At 45.1% G+C, this 17,484-nt stretch overlaps 1 pseudogene across 1 annotated transcript; it reads left to right on the top strand.

Annotated features, from left to right (window-relative positions):
• The first annotated feature begins 8,444 nt into the window (after positions 1-8,444).
• Positions 8,445-11,487, top strand: LOC309813677 (POM121-like protein 2; annotated as a pseudogene). Its single transcript has one exon. The product of its transcript is annotated as a POM121-like protein 2 (transcript).
• Positions 11,488-17,484: the final 5,997 nt, after the last annotated feature.

The following is a 17,484-nucleotide window of genomic DNA, read 5'->3' as shown; positions in this document are numbered from 1 at the left end:
AACCACAAAATTATGATACATTGTTTAGGGATGTATGTGTAGATGGTAAAATGTATTAAGAATGTAAAAAATGATTACCATAAAAGTCAGGATTGTGGTTTTCTGGGGGGATAAGAAGAGTGTGGAAGGCAGGGTGAGTGGAAGGGACATACTGAGGGCTTCTGGAGTGCAGCAATGTTCTGTTTTTTTTTTTTTTTTTTTTTGCTCCTGAGTAATGGTTAAATGGGTGTTCAATTTATAATTAATTGTTAAGTTGCAGAAATAACGTTTTATTTACTTCTCTGTATGTTTATTTTGCACCAAAATGTAAAATTAAGCAAAGACAAACAAGGAAGCTTTCTATGTTATCAATGTGTAAAGATTTCCAAAATATATTGTGAGGTATCAAAAGCAACACCCAGAACATATGAATCTATATATTTACATGCAAGTGGACAAAGAAACTCCAGAAGGTTAAGTAACAAATTAATAATAGTAGAAACCTATGGATGATGGAGAAAAAAGAAGCAACCAGATAGGTGAGTAACAGGGATGGGAAGGAAATTTTCAACTGTATAACTATTTATACATTTTTGAACTCTATGAGTGTATTAGCTTTTCAAAGTACAAAACAACCAAATAAATAAAATTTCTTAGAAGCACTATTCAGAAACCTTATAGGAAAATGTATCCTCTTTAGAACAGATTCCCACTCCCTTGGAGCCTCATGTGTTATCTTCATCTAGCCTTAGCTCCAGTAGCTCAGGAATCAGGGTTTATTCCTGGACAGTTGAAGGTCTGGAAAGTGGAACAACTAGTGATTACAAAGATGAACATCTGCAGCTCTCCAGATGGGGTTAGAAGTCTTAGGTGCTTAGTCCTAACTGCAGGGTCAAGCTTTAAGTCCCTGCACAAGCACTGACTAGCAATGGTGGGTCACATAATTAAACAGAAGACCCACGGTTAGCAACTCAGTCAGGTTTGTACACACACCCACAACAGGGAGCTATATGAATGGAATTCAGAACCTTTACCTATGAACAGACCACTCCTGTCCCCTTTCAGGGTTAAACACTTGAAATTTGCTTGTACATCCACCTGTGGAAAAACTCATTTATTGTACCCTGGTAGACCATTCATTCAACATGTATTCAACAAATTGTTAATGAGTAGCTGCTATTTAACGTGTACTCCTCGATATACTGGGACTAAACCTGTGAACAAAATGGGCAAAACTCTATCCTCATGGAGTTTGCATTGTAATGGGAAATGCAGACCAATGAATAAGTAAAATGTATAGTGCAGTAGATGGTGATAAGTATGAATGAAAAAATATAGCAAAAAGATAATAGGGATGGCTTCTTTTTTATTTTCAGTGTCTTGTAATTTTAAATGTGTTGAACAGGTAAGCCTGCACTGAGAAAGTGATATCTGAGCAGACCTGAAGGATATGAGGAAATGGGTTAGGCACGTATTTGGGAAAGGGTGTTTCCAGGCAGAGGAAGCAGCCTGTGCAAAGGACTGAGGCAGGAGTATGTCTGACTTGTCTCAGGAAGAGCAAGGAACCAGAGAGGCCGGTGGAGGGGAGGAGGGGAGGGCTCTTGCAGGCCACTAGAAGCACTTTGGTTTCTTTACTGAACAGGAGGGAAACTCTTGGAGAGTTTCAAACCCTTGGGAAATTTTGCACTACTTCTGTTTGTAGAATAGACAGGAAAGGGGCAAGGTTAATTGAAACCATGGGACCAGTGACGGGTCCATTGCAAAAACTGAGGCGATGGACCCGAGAAACACCTGAGGATCTACATACTGGAAATATTACCAATGGCCAGCTGTGGTCACAAGCACTATTTGCCACAGGGCAGGCTAAGATTCTTTTCTGTTTTAAGTGAAACGAGGACTGTTAGGACTTCACCTCAAATTGTTTCTTGTTGCCAGGTAGAACTGGCCTGGAGGAAAAGACAGAAGCAAATTTCCAGAGTAAAGAACTCCCTCTTTATTCACAACAGGAGCAACTTCACATAAAACCTGAGGTGCTCAATCAGTAAAATGCCTTTAAAATGGTTTTGTAGAAAGCAAACAAAAATTAATGTAAAATTGTGTCAAAGGAAGAAAAGGAGAGGGGAGGAGGTGGGGATTAACATATACATGCTACTTTATATAAAATAAATAATCAACAAGGACCTACTGTATAGCACAGGGATCTCTACTCAGTACTCCGTAATAACCTATGTGGGAGAAGAATCTGAAAGAAGAGTAGATATATGTATATGTATGACTGAACCACTTTGCTGTATACCTGAAACTAACACATTGTAAATCAACTGTACTCTAATATAAAATTTTTAAAAAGTTTAAATTAGGTGAGAGATTGATAGGCCTTCTAATATGATAGCAAAGGAAATAGTAAAACCTGGTTTAATTATGGATATATTTTGAAGGTGGAGCTGATGAGACGTAAGATCTGAGCAAAAACAAAGATTCACAGATAACTGCACAGATGGAGTAGTTGTTTACTGAGATGTGGGGAGATTGGGAAGGGGAAAGTTTGGGGTGAAGATTAGGAATTCAGTCTTTGGCAATGTTAAGTATAAAGTACTTGTCGAGAAGGCAGCTGCATATGTTAATTTGGAGTTTGAAGGAGCAGTCCAAGGTGGAAAGACATATGCATATACGTGGTCTTTAAGGACTGAGCCCTGAGCATGCAAATGTAAGATTCATACAAGAGATAGTTATAATACAACATGTAATAAGGACTATTAATAGGATTGAAATAACTTCAGGGATCCTGGGTGTATTCTAGGAGTTTCTAAACCAGTCTTGAGGAGTCAGCAAAAGCTTCGGGGAAGAGGTAGTGGGTAAGGTCTGAACTGAGATCCAAAGGACAAGTAGGAACTGGCAAATGGGAAAGGGAGAAGGATTTCCAGGGGATATGCATCCTCGACGTCCAAAAGCAAAAGAGGACGCGAAACAGTCAGGAATTCCCCTGCCCCTTTCCACTCCAACTTCTCTGTCACATTTACCCTCCTGCCAGAGGAGGGACTATAGACGTTTGGAGGGAAGTTGAATTGGAGAGTTTTAACATTTGGATTTGGTGGGCAATATTTTTGTGGCTTCTAGTTACTGCCGTGTGGAGTGAAGTTCTTATTCGGCATCTAGCAGTGCAATTTCTGGAAGGTAGCACGCAGAGGCAGCCGCGAACAACAGGAGCCTTGGTGTGCAGAGGCTTCCAAAAGCCCTATTCCGAGACCAACTCCGAAAACAAAAATCCTGTTTTCAGACACAGGAACTCCTGTCCCTGTCAAAACGGATCCAAACGTTATCCAATCGGAAATGGAATGCTGAAAATCTGGCTCCCTTGCAGGCAAAGAAAAACCTCTTGAGATTTTGGACAGTTTCTTCTCAAGCGAGGGTTTCCTCAAGGCTTTGCCCCGCCGGCTCCTCCTCGGTTCCCCCTGCAGCTCCTCCTGTGAGCCCAGACAAGCGTCTGAAGAAGCGAGTTCAGAGACTGAATATTTGGCGGATTGGAAACGGGCAGACTTGGAGGTGCTGCTGGAACCCTGTGGTTCTCAGGGGGACCGAAAAGAGGCCGAGTAAAGGGAGGAGTGAGCTGAGCTAGTGGGGAGGAAGAAAAAGACGGGGGGGAAACGAAAAGAAAAGAAGCCATTCTTGTGTTTGAAAACCCAGTTGTGATAACGGAGCTGAATATCGACGAGGGAACATCCGTTTATAAGCAGAGTGGACCAGCTGAAGTGTGTTGGACAGGAAACCCAGAGATCGATGCGTCGGAACCAACCTTGGCTGCAAGTTTTATAGCAACTCCATTGTTAAGCTGTATTCAAACAGTTGAACTAAATCTTCCTCTAGATCTTACATCATATTTCACCTTTCCTAAGGTATTTACGTTTCAAAAGTCACCTCTCAGAGGATTAGCCTGCCATAGCAGTGTGGCACGTAAGTCCCACGTTCTCACCTTTCATGGAAAAATCTCGCCCTTCTGCTTGATAAATCAAGACATTTCTGATAAATTAAGACTCATTTGGTTGTGGCACAGTGCCCCGGGGTGTAAATATACTCTCCTCTCGGATTCCCATCACGGGAACAATGGGAAGAACTGAATCCTTCAGTAGACGTGGTCTTGTACACGATTTCATGGAGGAGGGAGGAGGACAAATTCCACATTTATTTCCATTATGTCCTCCATTAAAGGGTCTTTAAATTATTATCTGTTTATTATGCTTTGATTAATTATGTGCAGATAGATGCAGATATAGCACAATCCACAAGAAGTATTTTTAATACAGATTTGGGTTCAAAAGAAAAACATCAGATTTCAATGTTTATACCTGGATGTGGTACAGAGAAGCATGGTAGGAAAATCAAGAAGATACTAAATATAAAAAGATGTTGTATTGGAATAAAATTCTATGGGAGACACGGGATGGAAATAACGAATTCAAGGAAATAAAACATCAAAGGAAAATCTTTCACAGAAGTTTAACAAGGGCTTTCTCTTCTCTCTCCTTCTCAAGAGACGTTGGTAAGTATTAAATTACTATAGTTTTAAGATTCCTTTGATATAAGTTACTCTATCCTTCAGAAAAATTGCACCTTATGAAGAAAAATGTTACATGTCCACTGAAGAAAAATGTGAGGGGGAATATCGAATTTATCAAAATTCTGTTGGGGGTTAAGAATGCCCCCAAAGCAATTGAACTGTACAAAGGAAACCTAATAAAAAAGGTGCCCTCGGAGCCTGGGTAGCTCAGTTGGTAGAGCGTCAGACTTTTAATCTGAGGGTCCAGGGTTCAAGTCCCTGTCCAGGTGCTCTAGACCTGTGTTTCCTTGAGCCGCTAGTACTTAAGCTTCTCTCCAAGCGGAAGATTTGGGTTAAACTTTGACTTTTACCAACCTACAGTGCGAAAAAGACAAGAAGTCAGTTACCTTCAGCCTTAACTAGTAGTTGAGGTTTGATATTCTGTTCCAAACAAAAGATGATTTTAGCAGTTTCTAATAAGAGAGACTTCCTGAGGAACACAGTACAAAACCCTTACAGCCCATGAAATATAAGAAAGCTATCCCTCTAGACTAGGGTGCTTTAGAAAAGGAACTGGAAACTATATGTGTTGGGTAAAGTATTCTCTGAGTCAGGACCTTTAGATTTTCAGTTATTCACTCTCACAACTGAGCTACTTGGCAGATGGGAAAGCCCTCCACTAAACCGTGGTAATGTCACATTCTAATGATAAACCCAAATGGTAGGGAGTTATTTCACAAATACTGCAGTATGATCTTTAGGTGAAATGCTCACCCTACCCAGAAATATTGGCATACTTTACCATACGTTTCTGCAATTTTGTCCTGTTGTGCGTTGGTGGTGCAATATATATACGTACATTTGTTTGCATATTGTATTGCGTTGTGACTTAAAATGTATTTCGACACTGAGTTGCAGTCAGAAAAGTTTTGAAAAAAGACTTTCTTGAGAGGGTACAATTTGAAGATGGCAGCATCTCCTTGAGATGAGAAATATCTGGGGGTGGGAGGTCGGGGTAAGAGCCCCAAAGGAATAATGGAATTTCGCTTTCCTTGGCTGGGCTAGCTGCATAGCTGGTCTCAGTGCGCGTGGCTGCGGACCCGAGGAGGGTCCTCTGCTGGTGCGAGCTGCTAAGCTCGCTACTCCACCATCGCTCCTTAAGTTTTATTGTGGACGGGCACATGGAGTACAAGGAGAAAAAACAAACAAAAACACACTAGCATACAAGCCTCGGCCTAGCCATGTGACTGAAGGAACACTCTTCGCTCACTATCCAAAAGCTTCCAGCACTAAAGAGAAAAGATTTACAACCTTCCAGACGTGCCCCTTCTAGCGTCATCGCACAGGCAGCTGCAAATGAGAGCTGTGTTCAGGAACTTCCCACAGGTTCTGCTCTCTAATATAAGCCTCGGGAAAAGGAAGGTCCTATCTTATTAAAAAATTTATTTGTTTGTTGAGTCCAAACGGCCCCAAACGAGATACAATCGAAATTGTGACCCCCGTGTAATAATTTGAGAAACAAACTGGGTTAATTCTATTTCAGGCGCACCGTACTGAAAATCTTGCGCCCTTGCGAGCAAACAAAAGGGCTCTCTTTTATTCAAAGTGTCATCTATAAGATTTTTCGACAGGTAACAGAGGAGATGGTTAACACGTTTCCTTTCCGGTGGCAGCAGAGTTGGCTCCACGACTTCCGATCTTCTCCCCGAGAAGGGTCCACCCAGAGTTTTGCTCCGCAGGCTCTTCCTCCGCTCCAAGAGGCTAGCGGCTCCAGGGAGTGGGCAGGGGTGCTGGGGAGGGGGTTCAATGACGAGCTTGGGCACTCTTGGGCAGGTTGGAAAATTGCAGACCCGAAGGTGATGACCCGAGGTCATCTGGTTGCGGAAGAGCTGACCTACGTGCCTCGAGAGAGAGGGGCGACGAAAACCATCAGAAAGAAAGGAAATCGAAAAAAATGTTCAGCGCAGAAACGGTGACATAATCATTGAAGGGAACAACAGTGGCTTTTCACAGGGGCATTTTTTGACGCGGGTTAAGCAGAGTGGCGCAGCGGAAGCGTGCTGGGCCCATAACCCAGAGGTCGATGGATCGAAACCATCCTCTGCTAGAGAGCTTTTTCCGTCCTTGGCTAAAACTTTACTCCAATTCGGCTACAAGCACTCACAAACACCGAATCCATTTCTACCTCTTCCATGTTCAACCAGGTAACATTCACGAGTTTGAGAATCCTCTACTTTGCCTTCTTGCTTCCCACCTTTCTTTGAAATCCCGCCATTCTCTCACTCGGCAATTCCAAAACCCTTCTACCTATCTGAAAGTGACACACTGCCCCGAATTGTCAAATTCCTTCCATCCCTGGTGTCCAGTAGAGGAGCAATGGAAATATTCCTTCAGCGGAGGCGGTCTTATATCAATATATTGTATGCGACCTCTTGGAGAAAGACGTGATAAATTCCATATTTACTTCTGTTACAACTTCCAGTAAAGGGCCTTTCAAATTTGTTACCTACTTACGATGTTTTCATTGTTTGCATTCTGTTAGTAAATGCAAATATAAATGAAACCAAAAGAATTAATTATAACAGATTTGTGGTTCCGTCACATATCAAAATTTCAGATTTCAGTGTTTATACCTATATTTGGTGCAGACTAGTATAGTAGGACGATCGAATAAAGACTTTAAGCGTAAGCATACATTATATTGGCATAAATTCTGTGGAAATACAAATTCAAGGAGAAAGAGATTGATGACGTGGGAGATGTCTGGACCCATTTTTGGACAGTGTGGGTTTTGAATGGAACTCGTTCTCCGAGTTCCTTAACTTAACAACCTTAAAATGACCTTTCCTGAAAGAATCGTATTGAATCCGTGCCATTTTTATTGTTATTGGGAGGAATGGTATTAGAAATCTTAAAACGTTATTCGTTTTTCAATTTCTCGGAATGTTAGTGCCCTAGTTCACTCTGGCTAAGCCAAAATATTCAGCCTCAAATTCAATCTCCCACTTCTTTGCTCCCCTCCTGGAGCTCCGACCCCACCCGGCTAGGTGAGGATAGCGATTGGAGAGGGTGGCCGGGGCGAAGGGGCGGGGGAGGTTGCTGAGCGAGGGACAAAGCCGGGTGCCTGCGGAGGCGCTCAGGCTCTCGGTCGGTAGACGAGAAATCCCTTTGGCCCCCTCCGGAGCCTCGCGACCCCGCCAGAGTGCCATCGTACCTGCATACTCAAAGTGCGAACAATCGAGGGCGACACACATTCAGCCTCGGGGAGGCGAATGGAGAAGGAAGGAAGGAAAAGGAAAAGGCAAAGGAAAGGAAGAAGGGCGGGAATCCCCAAGCAGCAAATCCGGCCTCCGTTATTCCCCGCTGCTGGCGCCACGAACGCCGTCTGGGCTGCCCAGGTCCACGCGCCCGGGTCTCCGGTCCCGCGCTCCCGCCAGCGCCCCGCCCCCCGACCCCAACCTCCACCGACTCACCCTGAGGGGCTCGGACTGCCCTCCCTACTCCGACGCCGGGGGCGGGCGGGCGGAAGGATCGGTGACGAGGCCGAGAGCAGGAGTCTGGAGACACGGCGCCTGCTCGACTCTAACTCTGGGACTCCGGCCGCGCGCTTCCTCTCCAATCCCTGTCCTCGTGCCGCGCGCTGCAACCCGGAAAGGAGAGGAGAGAGGCCAGAGCGGCCAGCTTAGGCCTCAAACTAGCAGAGCAGGCTACGGGGGCTGCCGAGGTCCCGCGTGTCCTCTGTTTCCACCGGCCGCTCGCTTTCGGTTGCAGGACCTGGAGGGTGAGGAGATTCCCGAGACCCTTTCACCTTCCTCGCGCAGGGATCCCAACCGTCACCGGAACACTTCGACTGCGGCTGAGTCACCAGGCGTCAGAAACCTCGGGAGCCCAAACCCGAAGTCAAAGGCACCGACCCCGCCTCACTGCCCACATGGGCACTTACGTGGGCAAGCTGGGACTCTCGCCGTCGTCCCCAGCAGGGGGGCGCACAGACTTGTCGGAGAGGCCCTTGAACCGCCGGCCAGCTCAGCCCCTTCATCAGGTCCCCCGGGTTCAGCACGTCCATCGTGACCACCCTGCCCCTCGGCACAGACCTGCGAGGAGGCTGCCGAACTGGGATCCTACCAGTCCCAACGCGTGCGTGCTCAGTGAGGCTTGGAGGCGCTTTCCCATGAACAGGTCCCGGAATTCCATCATGGGGCCTCATCCCTCATGGTGGGAAAGTTACTTCAAGCGGAGTATCTGGTCTCTCCCGGCACCCCAGGGCAACATGGAGCCCGGTGACCATCAGGCTCGCTCCTCGTGAGCGGACAGCGCCCCCCTCCACTGCCCCAGCAGAGGTAACGAACTCTGCAGGGGTCTCACCTTCTGAGAAGCCCCCAGACCCATGTGCGAAGGAGACAGTGCTGAGGGCCCTCAGAGCGTGCAAGAAGGGGAAAGTGAGGTGGGAAGAACCACTGTTCCATGAGAGCTTGGACAGTAAGAGAAGGATTCCAGAGACCAGACCATCTGCGATTAAGCCTCTGATGCAAAATGGAGTCCGCACTTCTTTTGTGCCCAGGCCTGAGCCTCTGAAGAGAAGCCTCGACTGCTGGGGCTCAGATCACAGCTTGAATAACAGGCCCAGCTGCTCCTCCATGGACTCCTTGGCCAGCACACACACAGGTGGCCCCCTTAGCTCCCAAAGAAATGCTATTGCAAGCTCTTACAGCTCTTCTAGAGATTTCTCTGAGCCTTGGAAGAGAAGTATTCCCAGTACATCACTCCAGATACCAGAGTGGCCAATAAAAAGGAAAGAACATTGGTGATCCGTCTCAGTCTCCAGTCCCACTGGTATCAGATGAGTCCCCAGAAACATCTGGCAGCTCTGGGCAGCAAAATCAGATTCCCCTGCTTCTATCAAGCCCTGGGAGGCTGCTGTCCCCGACTCCACCTCCTCAGCTTGGTTATGCAGTCCCCGAAGACCTGGCCTTAGGGAAGAAAGCTGGACTCCAACGGAGCAAACAAAGCCAGAGAAGATACGACTGAGGTCACCACAGACTCTGTCCCTGACACTTGGTCTGCTATTCAGCCTCTCCTGTCCCAGGGCACTGATCCTCAGTTGGAAAGCTTACATAAAACGCAGAAGTCTCCAAGTCCACTGGCCTTCCCACAACCTACCGGAGAGGCAATCAGTGTGGCCCACTCGCCTCTGAAGACAGCGAGCCTGCTGGGTGCTCACAGTCAGAGCCCCTTTCAGGCACCTCTTCAGACTCAAAACCCACAACTACATTCATCCTTCTGACCCTTGTTTCTCCCACAGCACCAGTCACCGACACCTTCAACCTCTCAGGCTGCCATACCCCAAGACTCACCTGCCATTATCCCTGCAGCACCCACTATGCAAAGCACTTTGTTTGGATTGATCAGCAGCCCAGCTCCCCATCTTCCTGCATCTGCACCTCCTGTTGCAACTTCTGCTGACCGCATGTCAAAACCCATTTTGGGGCTCCCAGCCAATAGTGAAATAGGAGGCTCCTCATATTCCAGAATTTCAAGCACAGCTGCAGCATCTTCACCTCCGGGTATCTCAACTCCCACCTTCAAGCCTGTCTTTGGCAGCATAAGACCACTTAAAACTATGCCCGTGAGAGCTCCTTTCTCTTTCAAGCAGACCTCTCCTCCACCTACTCCTGCTTCTACCCGTCTCTTCCAAGGCCTGGTCAAGGCTACAACTGTAGTCATGTCCACCACCCCAGCCAGCACATCCAAAGGCTCCTTTAAGCCACCTTTGGGATTTGGTGTAGTGAATGTTACCAGTACCATGGGCAGCACTTGCTCTATCCCTTCCACTTGCCCCCCTTTCCCACTCGGGGCTGCCTGTGCCTTCAGGGCCAGCTTCTCCCCAGCTGCAGGCTTCACTTTCCCACTGTGCCAGTGTCCAACCATTCCTACTGTGCACACAGTCACCATCTTTAGCCAGGTTCTTCCCAGTGCTGTCCAGATATCCCCTACGAGGAGCACTGCCAATTTTAGCACTGTGGGTAGCCCTCTGGCATCTTCAGCCCTAGTAACCACCAACCAGCCTGCATTGTCATCCAGGATCTCCAGTTCGACCTCAGCATTCACAATTCCATTGGAGTCATGCTCAAGGCCACCTTTCCCACTATCCCTGGGAGCCACTCCCCAACCTGCATTTGGGGCTGCATATGTGCAGAAGCAAGAAGCCCCACAACCGGCCCTTGGCCCAAGCTTCCGTAGCTCTTCCATTATTGGAAACTCAACAGTGGCCTCCTCAATCCCAACACCGATTCCAGCCCAACCATCCTTCAGGGGTACCATGCAGTCGGCCTTTGGGGGTGTGGCACCATCAGCCTCCACCTTTCACATCCCTGCCAGCTTCCGGCCGGCCTTTGACAGCACTCCAGTAGGTTCCCTTTGGTCAAGCTAATAAGAATGGTTTGGGAGTTGTCACCCCAACCCACCGGAGTGGGGCTTGTGGCTCAGTGTTTGGCAGCACAGCCCCACGACCATTTGACTTTGGGGGATTAGTGAGCCCTATGGGCTGTGAGGAGACTGGGATCAGCGTCACTGCCCCAGACGTGAGCTCCAGTTCTGGAGCATTCAGCACTGGAGCAGTGCCAAGTGAGAGCACTAGCACCATCACACCCTTGGGGAAAGGCTGGGGCCCAAACAACCGGGGCTGGACCAGCCAGGGCACACCTTTTGCCTTGGGGAAGGCCAGCATTTCTGCAAGACAAACTATGTTTGGAGACCCCTGCATGGCCCCCTTTGCTCAGAGCACCCCTGTCACTGGATCATTTAAGGCAGGCAGCAGCCTTGGCTTTGGGATGCCCTCTCCACCGCCCCAGGGCTCTGTTGGGAGGAGACCTTTCAGATCATCAGCCCCTTCATTTTCCATTGGTGCAAAATCAAAAACCCCAAAGAATAGGGAGCAAGGGCATTCCCGAAGGCATCATGCCCACAAGAAATAACTTGTGTTCCTTGCCATTCGTACCCTGATTTTGACCTCAGCATAGTGAAGCGCCTCAGTCACTTCTAATTCTCTACAGCAAAAATACCCCAGATCTAAGCTGAGAGCTTTACACATTCACCTTGTGGTCCTAATCTACATTCTAGAGGAAAATGAAGGACTAAAGTATCTAGTGGTGATAGCAGAATGAAACTGAGTGGAACCAAAGCTTTGGAATTGAACAGAGCCTTGCCTTCCCCTCCCTATCCACTCCTTTCTGTGTCAAGGGTGAGCTCAGTCAGGACACTGCCTTCTGCTTTTTTCTCTGAGAACAGACATACCAGGGAGGCAAAAAGTACAACCCATACTCTCTTGCATCTTTGGGAGGAGGAATAGATTCTCTCTAAATCTTAGCCTGCTTTTATTTGGCTCAAAGAAGTGGTTCCTTTATTTGGTCTCCTAGGGAGGCCAATTGCTCATTTCTTGCCATTTTGTTCCTCACTTTGTTCTTGGAGAAGATTTTTTTTAGTTTAATTTTTTTATTTTAGAGAAGCTTTTAATGCAATTTGACCTTGAAGCCAACTTTTTCTTGAGGATCAATGGTCTACCCATGAGAGCATCCATGGGAGGGCCAGGGGAGGAAAAACACAGAGTGGTGCAACCTTGCTTCTTTTCTTTACACCATAGGTCATAATTCCTCCATAATTACGAGTGAGAAATGCTCAATTAGGGAACCAAATCTTCTACTTTTCTTTTAATTTGTACCTTATAAAATCACCCTCTACCTCACATTTCTCCCAGATAGGGTGGGTAGGGCAGGAAAACTCTTGGGCCTGAGACCAAAGGGAGAAAGGGAGGAAGAGCAGATACCTAAGCTGACCTCTGTACTGTAACCAATGGGAGGTCTATGAGTAGCTATGACATATTCCTTAGCACGTAGCATCCTGATGGAAAAAAAGAAAAGGCAAGAATGACTCCCTGCATACATCTATCTCCTGTTTTATGGATACCTTGGAAGAGACCTAACTGGAAAAATAAGCAATCTTAAGTTGGTTGATAAAATAAAAATAAATTGTTGAAATGAGTGTATGATACAGGAATTGCTATAAAACTCATATCTATTCAGAGGCAGAAGGATATTAAGAAACTTGCCCAAGCTCAACCAGTTAGTAAAGGTTAGATTTGGGATTTCAACCCTATTGGCTCCAAAGTGTGTGTTCGCTTCTCCCTCACTACAGCAAATCACCAAAGTCAGAACTCTAACCCAGGTATATATGACTCTAAATATCCATGCTGTTTCTTTCTTTCTTTTTTTTTTTTTCATGCTGTTTCTATTTTGAAAGGCATTCCACAACCCAAGACTGCCATCTTACAGAGGGGGGCAAGAGGAAAAGTATTAGACAATTTCTACAGTCTTTACATGATAATTTAACATTTCTACAGTGATGACTATATACCTTGTATCGTGCTTTGCACCAGCCATTCAGAGGTGAAGGAAAACTTCTGCTTTGGAGATCACAGTTTAGTGGGGAGACTGGTAAGTAAGCCAGTGATTCCATAACAAGCGACAGGTACTAAGGGAATGGAAGCAGGGCAGAAGGTCATCTTATCTAAGTCCTGAAACTTGAACACACGGTATGTGTTCTCCAGTTCTAGCAACTGGAGAAGGGTATTTCAGGCTAAAGGCAAAACACGTGCACAGGAGGGTCTGGAAGACAGAATGCATCTATCTGGATCACTTTCAAGGAGTCAGACATGGTTTGGGAGAAGAAGGGGCAGATCATGGATATGCTTATAAACCATGTCGTGCAATGTGCACAGCGTTCCAAATGCAATGGAGAGTCATGGAAAGATTTTAAGTAGGAAAGAGACAAGCTTGGGTTTAGATTGCTCTAGCTGTCATGTGAGGGAGGAGTCAAATGGGGACAGGCTGGAGGCTTGGAAATGTGTGGGAGGCTGCGGAGACACCAACAAAGATGAAAGATACAGTACATTCAAGCTAGGTAATTAATTACCTGGTTAACGGGGATTGTTAACCAGGTAGTTAACAGTGGGCGTGGGGAGGCAGTAGAGAGAGGAGGGATTAAGAAGCAGGACTTGGTGACAGGTTGCACCGTGTGGGCAGAGGAGATGGGCGGAATAAGGGTAAGGGGGAGTTGGAGAAGACCGACCCTTAGCCATCTGACTTGGAGGATGGAAAATGCGATTTTGGCAGAATACATGGAATTTTGTATAGACTGAGTGTGAAATGACTATGGAATATGAAGGAAATAGTTGTCATATTCAATCATTCATTCACTCAAAAACTACTGGGCATCTGATACTGGTTACTAGGCACTCTTCTAATATTTGGGATGTTCTCAGTGACAGATAAAATTCCTGTTCTTGTGGAGTTTATGTTCTAGTAGGGGGTGTGATTAAAAAATAAACAATAAACATAATAAGAAATAACTACCATGTGAAAGAGATTGTAAACGGCATGGCAAAAATATAGAGCAGGCTAGGTGGATTAAGATGGCGCTACAGTTTCATCTGAGCTCTTATGAGAGGTTGACATCTGAGCAAAGACTTGAACTCCCTGACAGACTTAGCCATGCCAGAGTATGAGGGAAGAGGATTCCAGGCAAAGAGAAAACCTGGTGGAAGTCCCCAGGAGTGAGATGTGGAACAAGTAGAGGCTTTGGGACAAATAAATGACATGACTTGACTCACTTTTAGGATTGTTCTGGCTGCTGGCTGAGCTGGGACGGTAGAGGAGTGAAAGCGGGGAGACTGGGAGGAGGGTTCTGCAGGAATCCAGGTGGGATTCAATGGTGGCCCAGACGAGGACGCTTACAACGCAAGCGGTGAGAAGTGGTCAGATTTCTCTATATATATTAACCGATTTGCTCTTAAAGGGGTTGTGAGGTGTGAGAGGAAGAGAGGAATCCGGAATAAAGCAAAGGTTTTTGGTTAGAGCAAATGAATGTATGGAGTGTCTGGTGAGGGCTAGGGAAAGATTGGAGCGTTGTCAATGTACCTTAGAATATCGAAATCTTGGGAAAAGGTGAGATCCCTTACGGGGAGGGTATAGAATATGAAAAAGAGGGCTAAATTCGTCGTTTTAGAACGGCAGGAAGCTAATGAAATTTTCAAGTGCAGTTGGTCCTAGTAGCTAAACTCTTCAAAAAATAAAAGAAACTGCTTCATCTCATACAATTAACAAAAATGAATTCCAGATGGATTAAGGACTCGGATAGTATGAAATAAAATTATTTTAAAAATAATTTATTTTTATAAATTATTTTAAATAGGTGGGAGGAAGGAAGCCTCCCTCGGGGACTTTGAATCTGATCTTTTGGGGGGGGGGCTCAGAGTCGTCAGTTGGAGAGAGGCCCCCAAGAAGTAGAGTTCAATTAGGCTAAATGTTTTGTTCTGTGAATGTTTTGTTCCTGTGAAACAGGAAGAATGTGGAGATTTAAAAAATTAACGTTACTTTTCGGTTGTTTCAGTTCTTTGTGTTCCCTTTCCTTCTCCTCCCTCACCGCCTTCCCCCGCCCCATCCCCCGTCCCGAGAATTTGAAGAAACCATTTTGTTTCCCTTTTATTTAATTGCCTACAGATACCAGCGACCAGTTTGTTGGCAAGCTACCTCAGTTGGTTAGAGCGTGGTGCTAATAACGCTAAGTTCGCGCGTTCGATCCCCGTACAGGCCAATTTGTACGACAAGGCTTTCCTCTTACATTTCTACACAGATGACAGTTCTTCCAGTCTCAGGTCCACTGCGATGTCACAATTAATGTCAGGGAGACAGACGAACCTCGCGCTGAGAACTTAAAAGAAATTTAAACACACATCTTTGATTTTCCCCAAGGTTGAAGTCCTCCTTTGAATCCCATCAACAGGGTGAAAGGATAGTAGTGAGTGACTAGCAAGGGAAATAGAGCCGCTTTGGGCATATTATTTTTCCACTGGGTCACTGATTCTTGCAAAGAAACTGACCCTATTGGATTATTTTCATCCAAAAATGCCCTGGGAAACCATCCACACTTTCTACACTTCCACACTTGGATCTTAACTAGTTCAGCGAAAGGTGAAACAAGATTTTTTTATATAATGTGTGGGAAAAAGAGAATTATTAATATCAACACAGTAGGAAAGAAACAGCTTTGCCAATTGTCTCTTTATAACAGGGAAAGAGCTCCCGATGACCAACGCTGGAACAGTTTGAATAACAGATAGTGTGGTTTTGGATTATAATCCAAAGTATACAATACATATTCATGAGTCCATACTGATATAAATAAATCAATCAAAGAATACAGGAGAAGGGAAACCTTTTCCTTACAGAAGAATTCCGACTAATATAAGTAAATACTACCCCCCCACACACACACACACAGGAGATGAAGCTTAATCCCCTCCCTTCCGGAATATGGGCCATACTGAGTGACTACCTTCTGAACAGTAGAGTAGGAAGTAGGAAAAAAATAGGAACTTCACAAGGGAGAAAAATGGCAAACACTACCTTAAAAATGATCAAGGTCAGCGTCACCAATGGTAAGCTATGCTCCTATCATGTCACATCTGTTATGATGCGATGGGACACGTACTTTATCTTTGTGGTCTCCCACAAAAACCTATAACCCCAAACCAATCATGTAAAAAATATCAGACAAACCCAGATTGGAAAACAGTCAAGTATGCTACAGAAATACTTCATCAACACTGAGAAACCATCACAGAGTAGAGGAGGCTGAATACAATGTAGGATCCTGGAAACAAAAGAGACATTAGTGTAAAAAGTAGTGCGATGTAGTCAAAGTCAGGAATTTAGTTATTAATAAAGTACCCACGTTGGTTTCTTAGTTTTAACAAAGGTACCATGATAATGGAAGAAGCTAATATTAAGGGAAACTAGGTAATGGGTATAAGGCAATTCTCTGTATTGTCTTTGCAACTTTTCTAAAATTATTCCAAAATAAAAATTTAATTTTAAAAATTACAATAAGAAACATGTCTCTTTGCCACCACTGAAGTCAGTGTTGAGGCAAACGCCTGGTTGACAGTAGTTCCATGATAGGTAGTTGTTCAAAGCTGAAGGAATGTGATATTGATGTCTTATTTTGGCGAGGGACGTGGCAGAGATATTTCTATGGTTATCTGTGCTAGATGATGTATACTTGTCCTGCCAGATCCTCTCCTAGAGTCCCATTTCGCACACTGAAATGCAAACCAGACCAATGAGATTTGTCTTTAGCCTGTAAAAGACATCTGAAATGGAGCCATCTGGTTTATGTTGAACTTGAAGTTCGGTGGGTTTCTCTCACAAAGTTTCACATCACACCCAAAGTGTTTTCTTTCCTATCTTGGGCCTAAAATGTTTCCATTTGGGCCAATAAACATCTAAACCACTTCTCTTTGTTACATCCTGCCCCACAAAACTGGGTTTATCTATCACACCGTGACCCCATTATAAAATCCAAGTTTTTCAGAAAGAGCAGTGGCCAGTTCAATGTTCTTTGGTGGATTCTTCACAGAGCTCAGACTTCTCCCAGGTAGTATTAATCACACCTTCTTTTTTGTTCTTCAAGACTTCATAGATTACTTTAATGCTGGGTGGATTTGTGTGTGTGTGTGTGTGTGTGTGTGTGTGTGTGTGTGTTTTAAGTTTTAGGCATCTCTGATGTGCATAAATGCAGGTGGTTCCTAATTTAACTTAGTCTTCCCATTAATACACATAATACCTGATACTTAAAATACAATAGGAGAGGTGTATTGCATTGGGCAGAAAATTTTAAATCTTACAGATTTGATTACAACGAAGGAGTTCTTCAAATAGAAATGAGTGGAAAATGTGACCTACCTTTACAGAAGTACTTGAGCAGCTAGAGCTGTTGAAATAAACAGCAAAAGGAAACAAATTGCCTGCTATTGCAAGAGATACAGGCAGTTTCCTTACACTATTCTCTATCAGCTCAGGAAGCAATGTTGTGTACCTGGCCTAGATATAACACGCTTGTAGAAGTCTTATAGATTG

This window comes from Mesoplodon mirus (assembly GCF_964341445.2).
Source record: "Mesoplodon mirus genome assembly, chromosome: 12".
NCBI lineage: Eukaryota > Metazoa > Chordata > Mammalia > Artiodactyla > Ziphiidae > Mesoplodon > Mesoplodon mirus.
Note: the sequence above shows the minus strand (reverse complement) of the source record. Positions and strands in the feature narration are given on the sequence as shown.